The sequence below is a fragment of the Arvicanthis niloticus genome, chromosome 27 (genome assembly GCF_011762505.2).
Source record: "Arvicanthis niloticus isolate mArvNil1 chromosome 27, mArvNil1.pat.X, whole genome shotgun sequence".
NCBI lineage: Eukaryota > Metazoa > Chordata > Mammalia > Rodentia > Muridae > Arvicanthis > Arvicanthis niloticus.
The window spans coordinates 26,514,079-26,530,551 of record NC_133435.1 but is presented as its reverse complement, the minus strand read 5'-3'; positions in this window follow the sequence as shown (position 1 = coordinate 26,530,551).

Genomic DNA, 16,473 nt, shown 5'->3' with positions numbered 1-16,473 from the left:
GATCGTGGGCTTGTGAGAATGGTCTCTATCTTGTCTTGCTCAGTGATTGTATAAATGTATAAAGTTGTCAAAACCCATAGAACTGAAGATGTAAGAACAATGCCTTTTTACGATTATAAGTATACTCAACTAAAAGAGTCTATGTTCCCCTGTTAAATATGATTGACATGACCTCTGAATAATCTCACACTTTGAGTACTTGAAAATATACTTCCTGCCATGCTTTGGAATGTCTTATGGGTTAAGGCCCAGAAGAATTCAATACCAACAGATGCAAATTACAAACAAGTCATACTGATGAGACACGCGCTAAGTTCTGGGGCCCAGATAAATGCCTCAGGGTTTATTTCTGTTCACAACAAATACATCTGATACTGTGGCCTAGAAAGAGGTAAGCAGCAATTCTAACCAGTCTGGTTCCTGGGATTTACACAAAGAGCTTAGCTGGAACTGAACCCTGCAAAGTAGGAATACAAACACCTGTGCAGTCATCCAGAACTCAGCCTCTCGGGGACCACTCCCTTCCCTGTTTCTCATGTAGTCTTAATTGTATCATACAAGTCAGTTCTTTATTTTTTATATCAAGTATTACTTATTAGGTCAGCAGTATAGTATAAAGGCTAACAAGGATTGAAAACATCAAGGTCTGTGTAATCAGTAAGAACTTAGTCCAATTCTTGCTCTCTTACATCTTATCTGAATTCAATAAGGTTAAAAGACATACATAAGGTTTCAGATCCTTTTATTCCAGACAGGTTGTCTTAAATAGAATGTACTACATTTGCCAAACTTGCCCATCCATTTTGCCATGTTGGGGCAGAGTAAGCTGTGGGTACAAGAAATAGGCTGTTGTGCTGGTAGAAAGAAAGTGCAATCCCACCAGCAATGGAGGCGTGTTCCTCTTTCTCCACATCCTCACCAGCATCTACCATCACCTGAGTTTTTGATCTTAGCCATTCTGACTGGTGTGAGGTGGAATCTCAGGGTTGTTTTGATTTGCATTTCCCTGATGACTAAGGATATTAAACATTTCTTTAGGCACTTCTCAACCATTCGAGTTTCCTCAGTTGAGAATTCTTTGTTTAGCTCTGTACCCCATTTTTAATAGGGTTATTTGGTTGTCTGAAGTCTAATTTCTTGAGCTTTTTAATATATATTAGATATTAGCTCTCTATCGGATGTAGGATTGGTAAAGATCTTTTCCCAATCTGTTGGTTGCCATTTTGTCTTTTTGACAGTGTTCTTTCGCCTCACAGAAACTTTGGGGTTTTATGAGATCCCATTTGTCAATTCTTGATCTTAGAGCATAAGCCATTGCTGTTCTGTTCAGGAACTTTTCCCTGTGCTCAAGTATTCAAGGTTCTTCCCCACCTTCTCTTCTATTAGTTTCGGTGTATCTGGTTTTATGTGAAGGTCCTTTGTCCACTTGGACTTGAGCTTTGTACAAGGAGATAAGACTGGATCGATTTGCATCCTTCTACATGTTGTCCTCCAGTTAAACCAGCAACATTTGTTGAAAATGCTGTCCTTTTTCCACTGGACAGTTTTAGCTCCTATCAAGTGACCATAGGTGTGTGGGTTCATTTCTGGGTATTCAGTTCTATTCCATTGATCTTCCTGCCTGTCTCTGTACCAATACCATGCAGTTTTTATCACTATTGCTCTGTAGTACAGCTTGAGGTCATGGATGGTGATTCCCCCAGAAGTTCTTTTACTGATGAGAATAGTTTTTGCTATCCTGGGTTTTTTTGCTATTCCAAATGAATTTGAGAATTTCTCTTTCTAACTCTGTGAAGAATTGAGTTGGGATTTTAATGGGGATTGTATTGAATCTGTAGATTGCTTTTGGCAAAATGGCCATTTTTACTATATTAATCCTGCCAATCCATGAGCATGGGAGATCTTTCCATATTCTGAGATCTTCTTCAATTTCTTTCTTCAGAGACTTGAAATCAGTCTGGCAGTTCCTCAGAAAATTGGACATAGCATTACCTGAGAACCCAGCTATACCACTCCTGGGCATATACCCAGAAGATGCTCCAACATAAAAAAAGGACACATGCTCCACTATGTTCATAGCAGCCTTATTTATAATAGCCAGAAGCTGGAAAGAACCCAGATGTCCTTCAACAGAGGAATAGATACAAAAAATGTGGTACATGTACACAGTGGAGTATTACTCAGCTATTAAAAACAATGAATTTGAGAAATTCTTAGGTAAATGGATGGAACTAGAAAATAGCATACTGAGTGAGGTAACCCAATCACAAAAGAACACACATGGTATGTACTCATTGATAATTGGACATTAGCCCAGAAGCTCACAATACCCAAGATTCAACTCACAGACCACATGAAGCTCATGAAGAAGGAAGACCAAGTGTGGGTGCTTTGGTCCTTCTTAGAAGAAGTAACAAAATTATTGAGGGAGCAAATATGGAGACAAAGTGTGGGACAGAAACTGAAGGAGGAGCCGTCTGGAGACCATTCCACCTGGGTATCCATCCCATGTGCAGTCACCAAAGGTAGACGCTGATGTGGATGTCAGAATTGCATGCTGACAGGAGCATGATATAGCTGTGTCCTTAGAGGTCTGCCAGAGCTTGACATATTCAGAGGCGGATGCTCACAGCTAACCATTGAACTGATCAAGGGGTTCCCAATGGAGGAGTTAGAGTGAAGACTGAAGGAGCTGAAAGGGTTTGTGGTCCCATGAGGAGAGCAACAATACCAACCAACCAGAGCTCCCAGGGTCTAAACTACCAGCCTGGGAGCACTTAGGAGGGACCCACTGCTCCAGCTGTATATGAAAGGGAGGATGGCCCTGTCGGGCACAAGGTGGGAGAGGAGATCCTTGGCCCCATGAAGGCTGGACACTGAGTGTGGGGAAATTTGAGGGTGGGGAGTTGGGAGTGGGGTGGTGGTGGCACATCCTCATAGAGGCAGAAGAGGGGGATGGGATGGGGGGTTCCTGAGTGGGGGGAATGGGGTAAGAGGATAGCATCTAGAGTGTAGATAGAATATCCAATAAATAAATAAATAAATAAATAAATAAATAAACAATTTTTTAAAAAAGAAAGAAAGTACAAGGTTGGGGAGATGCCTCAGTGTGTCAAGGACTTGCCTTGCAAGCAGGGGATCTGAGCTCAGCCCTCCAAACCCACATAGAAGCTGGATGTGACACTGTGCACTTGTAACCCCATAGCCCGGGGTCCCTGAGGCCTGCTGCTCAGTCTGGCCTAACTCTTGACCTTCAGGCCACTGAGAGAACCAGTCCCAAAGAGGTGTACAGTGCTCCTGAAAATGACAAGCTGTCTTATGGCATAAGACATACCCCCACACAGAAAACCTAAAATTACAAAGAAAAAAAAGTATGAGGAGCAAGGCAGAGTCACTGCTGAAAAATATTTCAAAAGTTTCAAACCTTTAACCTATGCCGCCTAATCTGAAACAAGAACTGTTATCTATGCTTTAAGAACATGGAAGCCTAAGTCTGAAGTCATAATCTATGTCAACATAAAGGTGATAACTATGAACAGCTACACCTTGTGTGAGTGACATTTGTTTAAAGTTTTATTAAATACATCAGGCAAGGCACACATAATGAATATGTGCCTTGATGAATTTTTACAATTTTACACTCAGTGACAGCCCAAATTAAGAAGCAGACGATAAGAGTAGACTAAAACTAGATCTGCACTTCTCATCTTGCACAAAACTCAACTCCAAGTGGATCAAAGGCCGCAACATAGGACCAGATACTGTGAATCTGGCAGAAGAAGGTGAAGAGAAGACCCTTAGCTCAGGAAAGGACTTTCTGAACAGAACCCAGACATTGCAGGCATTAAGACTAACAATAGATTAATGGGATCTCATGAAGTTAAAAATTCTTTGTATAGCAAAGGACATTATTCAAGGAAAATGGCAGCTCACAGATTGCAGAAAAATACCTACCAGTTATACATCTGTCAGAGGGTTAGTATCTAGAATATGTTACAAAAAAAAAATAACATCAAGAAAACAACCAAATTTTAAAATGAGGCATGGATGAGGGCCTGCAGAAAGAATGGAAACAGGCAACCTCAGGATGTAGTAGGTGGGAGGACCCTCTAGAATGTATCAGAGACCTGGAATCTAAGAGACTCTCAGGACTCAAAGGGAGGAACCTTAGATGAAATGCCATACAATCAGCAGAGGGAACTTGTAGAGTCCACCTCCAGCAGAAAGACAGGGCATCAAGTGAGGGAGGGGGTTGCCATCTCACAGTCAAAAACTCTGACCCAGAATTGTTCTTGTCTAAAAGAACTGCAGGGACAAAAATGGAGAAGAGCCTGAGGGAACGGAGGTTCAGTGACAAGTCCAAAGTGGGATCCAGCTCAGGGGAGACCCCAAGGCCTGACACTGTTACTGAGGCTATGGAGTATTCACAAAAAGGGACCTATCATCCAACAAGCAGCTGAAAGTCAGATGCAGATATTTACACACAACCAATGGACACAAGCTGGTGATCCCTGTGGTTGAATTAAGAAAATGCTGGAAGAAGCTGAGGAGGAGGGCGACCCTATAGGAAGACCAGCAGTCTGAACTAACGTGGACCCTTAGGATCTCTCAGACATTGAGTCACCAACCAGGCAGCATACACGAGCTGATATGAGGCCCCCAACATTTATACAGCAGAGGACTGCTGGGTCTGGGTTCAGTCAGAGAAGATGCACCTAACCCTCGAGAGAATTGAGGCCCCAGGGAGTGGGGAGTTTGGTGGTAGTGGGGACACCCTCTTGGAGATGAGGCGAATGGGGGGAGGAGGTGTGGGATGTGGAACAGCCAAAGGGTGGACTGGGAGGGGGATAAAGTCTGGAATGTAAAAAATGATTAAAGAATAAAAAACCAAAAACAAAACAAAACAAAAAATCGAGGCATGGAACTACACAGAGTTCTCATGAGATGAAACACAAAGGTACGAAACACTTTTTAAAGTGTTCAGCATTTTTAGCCACTGGAGAAATGCAAGTTTAAACTACTTTGAGATTTCATCTTATCATGGTTAGAATTGCAAAAGTCAAGAGACAGAGGACAGCAAATATTGGTGAGGATGCAGGGAAAGGGGACATTCTTCCATTGCTGGGGGCAGTGCATACTTGTACAGATACTGTGAAAGTCACTGTAGAGGTTCCTCAGAAAGCTGAAAATAGATCTTCCTAGATTCAGCTATACCATTCTTGGACACGCACCCAAAGGACTCTACACCTTACTACAGAGAGACTTTGTCATCCATGGTCATTACTGTTCTAGTCAGGAATTGTCAGTAGCCTATATGTCCACTACCTGATGGATGGATAATGAAGTGTGGTACATTTACACAATGGAATACCATCCAGCTTTTAAGAAAGATGAAATTAGAAAGTGTTGGAGACAATCATCCAAAGAGAAGTCAGTGCATGGTGTAACCCTTACCAGAGACACTTTGTTTTGCAGAAAATGAGAAATAACAGGGGCTCACAAATGGTCAACAGCAGAGGATAAAAGATGTGAGAGGGTTTATTCTTAAAAGATATCTGCATCACACCCCTCCCCACAAGGCCCAGGGACAACTGGGGAAGAAAGTTGGAAGGATTGTAAGACCCAAAGGTGATGAATGACTTCAAGAAAACAGTGGTTTGCAGACACAACAGGGCAGATGCAGTATAAGTCCGCAGCAACTCTGAGAGCTTGAACAAGACCTGCACATGTTCAAGCCAGACAAGCCCCAACTCGTAAGAGGAGGTGGGTAAGAACTCTCGCCTATTATTAGCATTTGATGGCTGCTGGGAGAAGAAAAGTCAGTTTTCTTCAGTGATGCGATACTGCACATATTAAACACTCTGCAAGGCCGGCCACACACACAAACTGGACTTGACGGATTTAATGAAAATGAGAGAGAATTTTGTTTGTGTGCATAGGGAGGTGGGGGGGAACCTGGGAGGAGTTAGGACTGGGGTATAGATATGTTAGGAGTACATTATATGAAACTCAGAAATTAATAAAAACCAATATTTTAAAATATTTAATTAATTTATAATTACATCATTTTCTGCCATCTCTTTTCTCTTTCCCATATACTCTGTCATGCTCCCTGTCAAATTAATGGCCTCTATTTTTAATCTTATGTGGGAATATATAATTAATATCTATCTCATCTCTATCTCTGTCTCATCTCTATCTATTTGTCTGTATAAAATTCCTTTTGGGGCTAACAGTCTTGGCTAACCAGTTTGGGGTCTCTTCCATAGGGAAGACTATGTCTCCCACTCTCAGCATTCCTTACTTACCTGCAGTTCTTTGTATATACAGGACTGAGGCACCATGAGATCTCTTTCTTCCGTGTTAGCATGTCTATCATTGTTATCTTTGTCTAGGCAGCCATATTGAGACTTCATGGATTTGGCTTCTCTGACAGTTCTAGGAGACGGAATCTCATTGCAAACTTCTTTATCCCCTGACTCTTGCAGTTGTGGGGAGCCCACAGAGCAGTCCCCAACATGCAGTCTTTCCAAGCTCCCTCCGCCATGATTTCCAAGCCTTGGGTGCAGGAATTGTGTTGTAGATGTAATTATTTGTGGCTGGGTATCATGTGGTCACCTGTTCTCTGCATTTTGATTGGTTGGGTTGGAGTTTTCTTTAATGGTCTCCATCTACTGGAAATAGACGTTTCTTTGATGAGGGTTGAGATGTATATATACTTCTGTATGGGCATAAGGGTAGATTTTTTAGAATATAGCTAGGCATTATGTTGGTTTAGTAGTAGAGCATAGCTGTGGGTTTCCAAGATAACATCACTAGTCCCGGGGAGCTGGTTAGGTTTCCAGCACCAGGCATGATTTCTCTCTTGTTGAGGAGGTCTTAAGTTTAAGTAGAGATTGGTTGGTTAACACAGAAGGATGCATGTCTCTATTGTACCCTTGGGGATATTGTGCTGTGCTGGTAATTAATGTACTTCCTAGGCATTATAGCTTGGTAGGCCTGTTGCTTGCTTCCATCCCTTGGTAGCTGACCAGGCACCTTCTGGTACCACTGAAGGAGAATTTCAAGCCAGAACTAGCTTGGATCCTCTGAGTCATGTGTCCAAAGCACATGACATCTTCAGTAATAGTGATTTACCTCTGGTGTCTTGGCGGTAACCAAAAGAAACAGCAACAGCTTCAATAGTGACAGTTTTGGAATCTTGGTTCCTTTAAAAAAAAAACACAGAAATATAAGAATATGTTTTTGTTTTCATCCCAGGTGTGGGATATCAAGCTGCTTCAGGTTGTCCACAGCAGCTGACTATGATGTGTTTTGTGCTCTAGGAGGGATGTGATTTTGCCACCTGCAGATAGTTTCTGTGATTGTGTGACCTTTGAAATTCTGTGGATTTTTTCAAAGGGTGATGATAGGTTATCTCAGCTGACAAAATCAGCTAATTCAAATCAAATTAAACTATAAATACAGGTTTATTGGGGGTGGCTCTCAGGCAAGTTCAATGACAACACAGGAGAAGTTATTGAAGTCACCATGCAAAAAGAGACAGAAGGAAGAGGACAGACAGAGAGACACGGAGGAGGAAGAAAAAGAGGGAAAGTGCACACAGAAAGAAGAGAGGGAGAAAACCAAGATGTCTGGATTATATAGTAGAGTGCTGCTGGGTGAGAGGAAGCCCAGCCCTAGGCTGCACAGTTCAGAATAGAGGACTGGTATACCAGCCATGCCCTGTAACAGGTAGGGAGTGAGGGATGTGGGAAGAACCTGGAGCCCAGGTCTACTTTGGTATGTTAAATATGTGCCTTGGCCACTTGTCTCAGGTCTGTCTGAAACTCAACAGGTATATATGCTAGAGCCCCAATAAGTGGATTATTGGTGGGTTGACGATTGTTTGTTGTTGTTGGTGGTTTGTTAAATAGTCATGTGCAAAGAAGAAATAACAAGAAGAAAAAAATTAGATTCCTGATGTCAAAGAACAAACTCGCCCCCTGGAACTCGAAGCCCCTAATCAGCTAGACTTTGTTCAGGGATCTGAAGATTTGGAACTGGGCTCCACAGACAAGTGGGAGGTTGTGACATTTGTCTTTCTGGGGTTGGGTTATCTTATTCAATACGGATCTCTGACAGTCAGGCTTGTAATAGGCACCTTTACTCATCTCTAACCCTCAGGTGAAAGTCTAAAGATATGTACCACCATCTATATTATAGATAGCACTGTCCTCTGAATATGGCAAGTCTGCTCACTCATGAACATATAATAGCTGTAGTTCTCTGTACAAAACCAAGCCAGCATGAACAGGAGAGGCACGTGAGTGCTTACCCCTAGAGGAGCTATTGACAGTTGATGACTTTTAGCAGGAAAAGAGAGTCCGTTTTTTTAAGGATATGCCCTCTGATGGTAGAAAGGTAGCCCGTGCTCAAGTGGGTGACTCCATACCCATGAGTATATGAGAGATATGAACTGTATTTGGCCAGTTAATTTTTTTTTAAGATAAAGGAAACGAAATGTGAAGGGGTTAAGGAGATTGAGAGTGAACCTGGGAAGAGTAAAGGTGAACATATTCATAAAATATTTTTTATGTGTGTATGAAATTCTCAAAGAATAAAAATATTATATTAAAAGATGTAATGCCATATTATAGAATTAAGATTATTATACATGAAGTATGAATATTAATTCTAACATAATAGTAATATTTTGAAATATGCATTGTAACATATGCACAATGCATAAATAGGATGGCTACATGCTATTTTATATATCATCACTAATCTATATAAATATGATTTACTGTGGTTCCATTATCATATTTATATTATATACCATATAATAGTACCTATGATTCAGAGAGTGTCTGCTTCATGATATGAAATGACACATAACCTTTTATTTTAATCCTCCATACCATACTCTTAGCTCCTATGACCCCTGCTTCATAGATGAGTAGAACATACCATACAAAGAGAGAAGAGCTGGGCTCTAAGGTATGCCTCTCTCTGACTTTCTTTCACCCTGTGCCTTTTTCCTCACAGCTTTTCTTTTCTTCTAAGAGGAACGTTTGACTTTCTTTTCTCCTGAGGTCTGGATATCTGTCACCACTGAGTGACATACTCGATGGATGTCCTGGTTTCCATCTTTGCTTGGATTTCTCCTGCTGGAGGCCAAGCCAGCCCTTTACAATTCCCGCTCCTCATTACCTGTGACACCTGTGTGTCAGGCCCACCTTGACCTTCTCCTCCCAGCACCAATTAACCCAACAAAACTCCACCTGTCTCCTGTAACCCACAGCATCACCCCTGATTCAGCCTGAGTGGGAAGATTTACCACTGGCTGGGTGTGGTGGCCCACACCTGTACCTACTTGGGAAGCTGAGGTGGCAGAGCTTTTGAGTCTAGGAAATCAAGCCCAGCTTGGGCAGCATGGCAAGGGACCATCTGAAAAAGGAAAGAAGAAATGTAAAATTGTGAAAGAAAGGAAAGAAAGAGGAAAAAGTCCCAGGACACTTGGCTTTCCCAGACTGTGTTTGTACTTTCAGAAAGAGAAAGAGAGATAGAGAGATGAGAGAGAGAGAGAGAGAGAGAGAGAGAGAGAGAGAGAGAGAGAGAGAGAAAATCTGTCTAGAAAAGTGAGAACATGAGAGGGAGACTAAACTAGAACAGTTTATGTCTTCCTTTATTTTGGTGGATGGAAAATACTATATTTAGAACATGTGAGCCGGGCGGTGGTGGCGCACGCCTTTGATCCCAGCACTTGGGAGGCAGAGGCAGGTGGATTTCTGAGTTCCAGGCCAGCCTGGTCTACAGAGTGAATTCCAGGACAGCCAGGGCTACACAGAGGCCAGGACTATACAGAGAAATCCTGTCTCAAAAAACCAAAAAAAAAAAAAAAAAAAAAAAAAAAAAAAAAAAAAAAAAAATTCCTGCTTAAGCCACAAACCTGAGAAATGATTTGTGCAAGCATTTTATTATTTATAGTCTACTCCTTCATAAACAGGAGGAGACAGTGCCACCCTGAAGGCAACAAGGAATCCATTTTACAGTTCCTGCTAAAGAACCACTTTCTTGGAGAGAAACTGAGGCAAGGGGAGGTGTGGACACTGTCAGTCAGAGGCAGGGGGCAGAGCTGTGTCAGTCCATGCACGTCAATAAAGTAAGCAAGTCCAGCAGAGGAAAGGCCTTCCTTCCCTACAGCAGTAAGCAGTAGTGTTACCAGGGAGCTAGTTCTCCTGAAGTTTTCGACTGGGCAGAAAGAAAGCCATGAACCATGAACATGAAACTCTACTTTTCAATCCTTGACGTCAAACCTCTTCATCTTTCTGCCGATAACAAAATCTCCTTCCTCCAGTCCTTTCCCAGCTGGGGAACAAGTCGCTTTCAGAGAGCATCCTGGAAGAGGCATGGGAAGAGCAGGCTCCTTCTCCTTCTGCATTTTTCTCTAAGCAGCCTCTAGTGAGCCTTCTGGAAGTGTTGATGAGATGTCCACTCCACTGTTGGTCCCTTCTATATGATCAAGTGTCCAGTGCTTGCTCAGGGACAGTGATCTCTTCCAACTTTCTACCAAGGGCATGTTTCTAACATACCTACAAGTTTTGTGGAGTTTTGCCATTCTCTTACTTGTTCAGTCTGTATCATGGTATTGGAAAATGAGGAGGAAGAGGGGGAAAGGAAGAGGAAGATGGTGGTGGTGATTCTGGAGAGAGAAGGAAGAACCCTTTACCAAAAAAAAAAAAAAAAAAAAAAAAAAAAAAAAAAAAAAAAAAACCTAGGGGGTTTATCTTCAGGAAATTAATTTCTTCAAATTCACGAGTTTCTCTTTGCTCTTTGGCTTCTAGACTTAACTGCTTTCACTCAAAGCTCTAGGTGAGGATGCATCTGGGTGAGTCTTCAGAGAGTTGATTATTTATACTAAATGATGCTTCAGGTATGAACTCCCTGTACTCCCTGCTCCACAGTGCTGCATACTGACACTTTGCCTTTGGACTCTGACAGCACCCTTGCATAGCAGTAAACACAGATCTACATTATTATTTTTTTTATTTATTATTTAGAGGAAGTTTCATTATGTAGTAGAGGCTGGCGTTGAACTTAGAATTCTCTTGCATCAGTCTTACAGTGCTGGGATTACAAGCATATACCAGTACAACTGTCCTGCTCTGTCCCTTTAATTCATTGTGCATGTTTGTACATGGGCGTTTATTTTCCTTCAAAAATTTAATTATGTTTTCTTCATGAATACAGCTAGCATCCTTAATGTCTTTACAGTGGTAGTATATGAACCATTGAAATGAATATGGTTTAATGACAGACACCAAGATCAATGAAGGCTGAAATTCCTAGAGGCCATAACAAGCTTAGAATATGGTCTTTACCCAATCTTACAAACCCGGGGAGAACAGGGGTGTACAGTATCCAGCATTCTTGCATCTGTTCTATTCTTCACATTGAGGTTTGTTAGGAGCCGCGTGAGTGTGATAGCATTCACCATTACAAGATGGCGTGGGCATCCTGTCCTCCCACAAGTAAACAACTAACTACGCAGGTGCAAAAGGCAAAAAGCGCACCAAAGTCACTGCCCATCCCGGGGCGTATTATGGGTAACGAGTGAACAGCCAATCAGAAGTGAACACGCCACTCTAGGGTACATATAGCAGTGCCTTTTCCGGGCTTGGGGTCTTTCCAATTCTGCTGATACAAGAATAAAGCCTCATTGTGGTAACCACCCGAACACTGCCTCACGTGTCTCTTTCGCGGGCGAAGGGGACACGGAGGGGCTCGGAACATCTGGCGTCGAAACCCGGGATCTTCAAGGCGCCACAGAAGACCTCCCCGAGACTCCGGGGCGGGTTAAAAGACTACAGGATCGAGGTACATCTCTGAGAGATATGTTTGGGGTGGAAGCTTTTGTTGCGGGCGGATTCTCACCCATTGCCACCGCTGCACTAGTTGGCCTCTTGCTTGCGTTGCTTTCGCTTTTAGCTTATTTGTGTTGTAAAGATCCAGCTCGCAACACAGCTATTAGTACAAGTCAAGAGGTTTCAGGAGAGGTCCACTCCAGAGTATCAGAAACAGGGCGTGTTAGCCGGCATCAGGCCAAGGAGCCTGGAAAGGAGAAGCAGGCAAAAAAGCCTGGGCAACAGAAGCAGGCCAAGGAGCCTGGTCATAGGAAAGAGTACTCAAAAGGAACAGGGGCAGGGCCTGTTAAGGTTAAGGACCCTTCACCGGCTGGTGAAGAAAGAGTGGAGTTTGGGGGGACCCCCCTGTACTCCATTAAGGAGCCTGCTTCCATAAACCTTAGCAGCTCCGAGGAAGACCTAACGCAAGGAAAGGAAGAGATCCTAGAGCAGGAAGCAGCCGCCTATGCAAAAAATAGCCGTTCTGGGATAAGACTAAGAAAGACCTTGAATCCCTCAGCCACGCCCTTGCCTATGCCTCTGGCAGCACCTCTAATTCATTTCTCAGCCCAGGAGATCGGAGACAACTACAGCTTTTATTTCCAGTCTTTGAAGCGGCAGAAGGTGCTGGTGTCCATGCCCCAGTAGAGTATAGACAGGTCAAAGAATTAGCTGAGGCAGTACGTGCATATGGAATTGGGGCTAATTTTACTATATCCCAAGTGGAGAGATTAAGTACAGCTGCTATGACGCCAGGAGACTGGCAGGACACAGTGAAGGTGGTACTTAACAATATGGGCCAATACCTAGAGTGGAAGGCCTTGTGGCACGTGGCACTACAAGCACAAGCCAAGACTAATGCAAACACTGAGAGACAACAATTATGCACTTTTGACATGCTGGCTGGAGTTGGTGTACACGCGAACGACCAGACCGCTCATCCCTGCCAGGTCTACGTACAGATAGCATCAGCTGCAATAAAGGCATGGAAGTCCCTCCCTAGGAAGGAAGGCAGTAACCTTTATTTGTCCAAGATAATTCAGACATCTAATGAGTCTTTCTCTGACTTTGTGGCCCGCATGACTGAGGCAGCTGGCAGAATCTTTGGGGAACCAGAGCAGGCAATGCCACTGATAGAACAGATGATCTTTGAAAATGCCACAGGTGAATGCCTATTCACAGGTGAATGGCTATTGCTCCTCGGAGAGTCAAGGGGCTACAAGACTAGTTAAGAGTCTGTCGCTGCTTGGGAGGTCCCCTTACTAATGCCGGACTTGCGGCAGCAAACTTAGAAATGGCTGTAGTCCTCCTTAAAGGTCAGAATTGTGGAATGCGTTGCCTGTGGGAAGGCGAGACATATGCTGCATGTTGCTACTGAGAAAGTTCAATTTTCAGAAATTGGCTCCTTTTTAGGGACGGTTATCTATCCAGAAAAGATAATTCCTCAGAAATTGGAGATTCGTAGAGACCATTTACATACTTTGAATGATTTTCAGAAATTATTAGGTGACATAAATTGGTTAAGACCATTTTAAAAAATTCCCTCGGCCAAGCTGAAACCTTTATTTGATATTTTGGAAGGGGATGCTCCTATTTCCTCACCGAGGGCCTTAACACCGGCTGCGAGCCGTGCTCTGCAAGTAGTAGAAAATGCTTTACAAGATGCCCAGTTGAAATGCATAGATGAAACCAAAACCTTTGACTTATGTGTTTTTAAAACTAGACACTTACCAACTGCTGTATTATGGCAGGAGGGGCCCTCGTTATGGATTCATCCTAATGCTTCTCCCGCAAAGATTATTGAAAGGTATCCAGATTCAGTCACTCAGCTTGCCCTTCGTGGACTAAAAGCAGCCATTACTCATTTTGGAAGGGAGCCTAAGGTTTTGATAGTGCCTTATACTGCCCATCAAGTCCAAATATTAACGGCGACCTCTGATGTTTGGGCAGTGCTGGTTATTTCCTTCAATGGTCAAATAGATAATCATTATCCTAAGCATTCCATCTTACAATTTGCCTTAACTCAAGCTATCATATTTCCACATATTGTGTCTCAGGAGCCACTCCCAGATGGAATGGTAGTTTATACGGACGGGTCAAAAACAGGAGTGGGTGCCTATGTGGTTAATGATAAGGTTACATCCAAACAATACCATGAAACCTCATCTCAAATTGTGGAATGCTTAGTAGTGTCAGAGGTTCTGGAAATCTTTCCAGGTCCCTTAAATATTGTTTCAGATTCCTTCTATGTGGTTAATGCAGTAAAAGCATTAGAAGTTGCTGGGTTAATTAAGACATCTAGCAGACTTGTAGAAGTTTTTCAAAAGATTCAGCTTACCCTGGCTAAGTGAAGATTCCCTGTTTTTATAACTCATATCAGGGGTCACTCAGGCTTACCGGGACCTATGTCCCGTGGAAATGACCTGGCAGATGGAGCCACAGAGTTGATTGCAATTGCCCTTTTGCCAAAATTAGATTTGGCTAAAGCCTTTCATAAAAGGTTTCATGTGACAGCTGAGACACTACGATGTCGGTTTAACATCTCTAGAAAGGAGGCCAGAGATATCTTGACTCAATGCCAAAACTGCTGTCAATTCCTACCTGTTCCCCATACAGGAATTAACCCCCGGGGAATTAGGCCATTACAGATCTGGCAAATGGATGTTACTCACATCCCATCCTTTGGCAAATTACAATATTTGCATGTCTCCATTGATACCTGTTCTGGAGTTATGTTCGCCTCTCCATTGACAGGAGAAAAGGCGGCCCATGTTATTCAACATTGTCTCGAGGCTTGGAGTGCCTGGGGAAAGCCTAAAATCCTTAAAACTGACAATGGACCAGCCTACCCTTCTCAAAAATTTCAACAATTTTGTCGCCATATGGAGGTGACACACCTGACAGGTCTTCCTTACAACCCTGAGGGACAGGGCATCATTGAGTGTGCTCATCGTACCCTTAAAACTTATTTGATAAAACAAAAAGGAGAAGTTGAGGAAGCTCTGCCCACGGTGCCATGAGCTACTGTTTCTCTGGCACTTTTTACCCTCAACTTTTTGAATTTGGACAGTCAGGGCAATACAGCGGCTGATCGCCATTGCCTGGAACCAACTAGGCCAAAAGAAATGATAAAATGGAAAGATGTTTGACTGGTCAATGGAAAGGCCCAGATCCTATTTTAATAAGATCCCGGGGAGTGGTTTGTGTTTTTCCACAGGAAGAAGACAACCCATTTTGGCTGCCAGAGTGACTGATGCGATGACTCGCGGTTCCTGAAAATGACCCCCTGAAGGATTCATCTGCAGACGCTCTCAGTTCTCATTTGGACTCTCCTAAATCAGGTTCCTAGTATATATAGTAAATTTAGATGGCTATCCTATCTGCTTTTCCAAAACCTATGCCCTTGCCTTCTTAAAAGGGGCCGCTTCTGCTAACTTGTACCAATGTAACTTGCTTTATGTCCCAGTGCTGGTCTGCTCTTGTCTATAAGCAGGCCCTAATAGCCAGTATACCACATTGGATCCTTATCCCCCCCCCCCCCCCCCGTTCAGACGTCTGGGACCTTGACTTTATTTCGACAGAAGAGAGATTTTGATATAACTGCAGCCATTATCACTATTATTACCATCTCTGCAGCTGCAGCTGTGACAGCTGGCACAGCCCTGGCTAATCAAGTTACAGCAGCTACTGTTGTTAATCAAATTTCAGAAAAGACCTCTGAGGCTTTGACCACTCTACAGAAAGTGGATGCATACCTGGCATCAGGCATCCTGTTGGTCAATCAGAGAGTTGATTTGCTCCTAGCCCATGTGGAGCAGCTCACAGATGTGGTTCAAATGAGCTGTGTGTCAGCAACCCCACATCTATGTATTACACCTCTGAGATTTATGAATGATGCATTTATTCAAAGCCATAATCTTTCTGCTTATTTACAAGGGAAGTGGACTAGGGAGCTGGACTAGACGCAGCAGCAATTGCAGATGTGGATTTCGAGCCTTAATGGAACACGAGTGGACCCTGTTACCTCTGGTGATTTTACTTCTTGGCTTACTTCTGCCTTTTCTTTCTTTCTTTCTTTCTTTCTTTCTTTCTTTCTTTCTTTCTTTCTTTCTTTCTTTCTTTCTTAAAGGGTGGGGATAGGCCTGTTTGGTGCAGCCCTATGTTGTGGATTAGTGTTCATGTTATGATTGGTCTACAAGCTCAGAGCCCAACAAAAACGTGACAAGGTCGCTATCGCCCAAGCACTCGTAGCCTTGAACAAGCATCTTCCCCTGAAATTTGGCTATCTAGGCTAAGAAAGTAGCTGATGACTGATCCCTCAGTCGATGCACCCCAAGGGTTCAGCCCATTGCACTGGGTCGATGAGAGATCTAAGTCTAGCCAGCCCTTGACTGAATAACTGTGGTACCTGAATATTTAGAGGTGTTGCTAGTGGGTACTCGACAGGGAATGTTCCAGGAGTGTGGATAGATTTCCCGAAAGTATGCCTGATTGCACAAAGGTTTGATGCCAAGAAACCTCCTCCCCTGGTGGCGCCCCCGGGTGGAGTCTCCCTTTCCCCGTCAAAAGGCATCAAGATGGGTAT